Raw genomic sequence first — 4852 nt, 5'->3', positions numbered from 1 at the left:
GGACTGTCCTCATGCGAAGAAAATTCCCTAGTGCTGTATACTATCACTTAGACCACATGGAGATTGGCTAATGGCAAGGTGCTTTTACCAAGTCACTTGGGATTTAAATACAAATGCTAATCTGAAATTCAGTTTGGGAATAGGTGGCAAACAAGGTGAAGAAGAGCTGCTGGTTTAACAATTTTCAAGATAAACCTCTCTTGATCTTCTTTAGAAAAAATTGAATTAGCAGAACAAAACTAGTGACTCTGAGAGGAGGACAAGAGGGCTGAGTAGAGGATATTTTTGGTGGTGGGATGACACTGAAATCCTGTAGGTGGGTAGGGTGAGTGGGATACCCACGTAGAGGTATGAATTTAACCCTTGAACTTCATATCTAAGTAATTGAAACCATTCAAAACTAATGTAAAAAAAAAAACAAAAATGTTATGTGAATACTGTCCTTTCCATCTAGAGACAATAAAATGGAAGCACCTAGGGTTTGAGTGGTTATACACATATAATTGGTATGATGCTGTTCTGAATCTCCAGGTCTGAGTCAGATGCCTTTCCTTTACCAACACTATAGTTTCATTTCTAGAATGAAATGGTTCCTACTTGTAAAGAAGTGTGAGACACAAGTCAAGAACTCTATACAGTTGCCAGGAGATATATAAGTAATTAGGGATTTTTTTCATAGTCTTGATTATACAGTTTCAAATAAAAATTCATAAAATATAAGAAGAAAGGGTTTAATGAACAGTTTTGAAATTTTTTAGATTGATAATTTTTTAGATTGATAATTTTTTAGATTTTTTAGATTGATAATATTTTTTGATAATACTGTTATCAAAATTTTTTGTTTGATAATACTGTTACTGTAAGTTTTCATGTACAAAACATTTCAGCAGAGCATATTCCACTGTAGACCCACATCCCTCCATCATTATCCTGGAGCTCCATTTTTTCCTCCCTTATCTTCTTACCATCATGGATTTCCTACTGAACTAGTTCTCAGTTTCTGTTTGTCTTAGGCATTAGTTATTCCCTTACAATATTTCTTTATATGAGACAGATAATATATATATGTATATATATTCTCTTTCTAACCTCATGTACAGTAATATTCATCAACATAGCTAGCAGCAAATGATGTTATTTGAAGCATCCCCAAAACAATTGTCAAAGGCACAAGTCCTTGGCTGCTAGGAAAAGACAACCATTGTTCTACAAATAAGGAAACTCAAGTGGTCAGAAGACACCCCTCCTACCCAGGGCAGTGAATGAAGGACTCACTTGTCTAGTGAGAGATGATGAATAAGCCACCAAATCTCTCTTGTGTTTTGCACTCTTGGTGGCCTGAAGAGAAGGGGTGAAGTACAAACATATTTCCACCCATTAGGGTACATATCCTATTAATTTATGTCACTGAATATAAATGTCAGTTGTGATATCTTTGTTGTGGTTTATAATAATGCTCATTATTATAATTTCCTCATGTAGCACAGTTAACTTTGACTATTTATTGTAATAGCCTTATTAATACATAAAAATATAAATTAAGGAGAAAATATGACTTGGGATCTGGATAGGTCAACAGAGACCCTGATCCAAGAGCCATGCCTAAGGAATTCCAGGTTTTTAGCTCATCATTTATAATGAGAGGAGTTTCCATCAAATGTCTCTAAATGGGGCAGTATCTGATGAAGAATCAGGGTTATAGGGACTGCAATTACCCACTTTTTTTTTATTCTCAGAAATATTATTGGAAACAAGGCTGCCTGATTCTGGATGGTACCAAGTAATTGGGCCCCTGTCATGGTTGGGCACCTGCTTTGAAGAGGGCAGAAGTAGTGTATTAATTTCTTGTCTCCTGCCTTTTTTTTCTTTCCCTGAATGCTTGCTAAATGGCAAAGATGACCACAGTGTTAACACAATTATTTTGCAAAGGGTAATACACAAAAATGAGGCATTGGGTCTTTAAGACTCATCAGTTTCAGTTATTGAGGTTCATTTTAACCACAGTTGCTATTGTTTTTTTCCAAATTCAAAATAATTAACACAACAAAATTATAAAATTAAATATCTATAAATGATTACAAATACCACCATATTTTTAATACAAATCATGCTATATGCAATAATGGATCATTTAGAAATCATTCCAAATAAGTTATACAGATGGAGATATAAGAAGAAAAATTAATAAAGGAAAAAGTGTGATGAAATATTGTGAATAAGAGATCCATCATGCAGACATTGTCCCAGACAGAAACTTCTGTGAATGTGCTAAAGAAGACAGAATCTTCTGCCTTTATCACCAAATCCCATTTGCATATTCTACATTGATTATGTATCCAGGAGGAAATACCACTATGTCTTAGAGATGGATTCCTATTTCCTCTGACTCTGTTGCATCCAGGAAAATGAGATATTAAAAAATCACGAGGAGAGCAATTTGAAATACTTTCTGCCTGCCAGGTTGTGAGTTTGAAGTGACACAGGCAGGCAATGAGCAATGCAAATACTCTAATACTACTGTACCATCTCACTGACCCCTGACTTTGTGTCTTTTCTTGATTCACTCCTGTGGATCCCAGTATGCAGTTCATGAATATGCCTTAGGACAAAAAACACAGAAAAGGCTTAGGAAATGGGCTTGATAAGCTTACCTCCTTCTTGTTCTTACTTTAGGTGATGAGATGAGTCCTGTTGAGAGGAAGTGTCTAAAGAGATTCACCTTTGTTTTGAAAGTGTTCTACCCCTCAGACAAGCCCTCAGAAATAATGGATGTTGGTGATAAGGGAGGCTTATCAAGTTTCCCAAGAGCTCCTGTGAGTTCAAATTCAGAGACCTGATATCAAATGAGACCACAATGTCTTTGGTGTCCTGACCACTCTGGGGATTTGCCTCAAGAGTAGATCTAACCTCTACCTCTCCTTGTACATCTCAACCCTCATCCAGTAAACTTCCCTCCTAGTGGTTCTTTGTGGATTCTCTCACAGACATCCTTGTGCCTGAACAGCAACAAAAAGCAATGTGAGTTGTCTTTGTGAAGGTTTATAATTAGGAATAAAGTGCACATTCCTTATCTGAGATTCATTCTCTATCTGACTTGTTTAAATTTTGTATTATCAAGGGAGTAAGTCATGCGTTTCCTTTATAATTTTCTCCTTAATTGGCCACAGAATTTGTCAACTCATATATAATCTACTGATCCTGTTTCTAGAAGCAGCAGTTTGGTTCACTTTTGCATCTAAAATTTTTTTGTAGAGTATGTGAACAACATACTTTAGTCTATTTTATCATACAGTGATGTTCCTGAGACCTTACAGAAATATATGTCAGTGAAAATGCACTGGACTTGGAGTTCTCTGATTTTGGTCTCAAATTCAGATTTTGTCCCACTTTAGCTGCAAAATATTGTCAAGGAGTAAAACTTTGAGTCTTACTGTTATTTGACAGACAAGGTTGTTCACCTACATTCAGTAGCCAGACTGAATGATCACAGAAGACAGTTCAAGTGAAAGCAAATGGTCATAGTTTCTGTTTGCATCTAAATTTTTTGGCTATGATTACTGATTTAAATAACATGTATACATCTTTTTGTTTTCCAGTTTAAAGCAGGGAATCATTTTTCTTTATATATACTTAGAGTATGGCAGAACATTTAGAATTTTTCAGAAATTGGATTTGAATTTAGTTTTAAATATTATACTAATACTCTTAAGGAAAGTTGAATTATATGCAAAATAAACCTAGAATAAACACCAGAAATGGTGTAATATCATAATTTGTAATGACCTAAATATAATTGTAATTATTCACAATTGTATATTTTCCCTGAAGAATAAAAGTGTAAAACATTTCCTTTACTGTGTGTTAACAATATGGGATGAGACATTCTCAGACTTTATTGATGGAAGTGAAATTTGACAGAATTGGCATGTAGGACCATTTAAAATATGTATAATGACATATAAATGTCATGCATTTTCCTCCTTTCATTTCTTATGTATTAGTTGATTTACAGATATTTTTGTTCATGTGCTAAACAAATAGTACAAAATTTACACATGTAGAATTATTTATAGTATTAGCACAGTGGTAGGGCGTTTGCCTTACAAGCGGCCAACATGGCTCACCCGAGTTTGATTCCTCCGCCCCTCTCGGAGGGCCAGGCAAGCTACCGAGAGTATCTCGCCCGCACAGCAGAGCCTGGCAAGCTACCCATGATGTATTTGATATGCCAAACACAGTAACAACAAGTCTCATGATGGAGACGTTACTGGGCCTGCTCGAGCAAATCGGTGAACAACGGGAGGACCGTGACCAGGACCGTGACCATCACAAAAGCGAATGTGTCCAACACACTGAATAAAATTCAATCTATGTGAACAATCAGTTCCTGTGTAGCTGTATAAAAATAGCAATAAATTAATTTGGAATGATTTCTAAGCTAATATTTTTTGCTATAATTTTTCTTTTTTTAATTGAATCACCCTGACATACAATAACAAGGACTTCATGTTTGAGTTTCAGTCATATGATGATCGAACACCCATCCCTCCACCAGTCCACATTTTTCACCACCAATATCCTCAATATCCCCCACTCCCTATATCTGTCATTCCCCTGCCTCTATGGCAGGTAATTTCCCCCATATTCTCTCTCCATGTTTGGGCATCATGGTTTGCAATATAGATGCTGAGAATCTATCACTTTTTGTCCTTTACCTAATTTCAGCACACATCTCCCATCCAGAATTATCCCTCCAACCATAATTGACTTAGTGGTCTCTTCTCTGTTTCAGCTGCCCTCTCCCCCAGTTCATGATGCAGGCTTCTAACTATGGAGAATATTCCTGGCCTTT

Source organism: Sorex fumeus, unplaced genomic scaffold, assembly GCF_029834395.1.
Source record: "Sorex fumeus unplaced genomic scaffold, SorFum_2.1 ptg000007l, whole genome shotgun sequence".
Classification (NCBI taxonomy): domain Eukaryota; kingdom Metazoa; phylum Chordata; class Mammalia; order Eulipotyphla; family Soricidae; genus Sorex; species Sorex fumeus.
The sequence above is the reverse complement of the archived record's forward strand: the minus strand, read 5'-3'. Positions refer to the sequence as shown.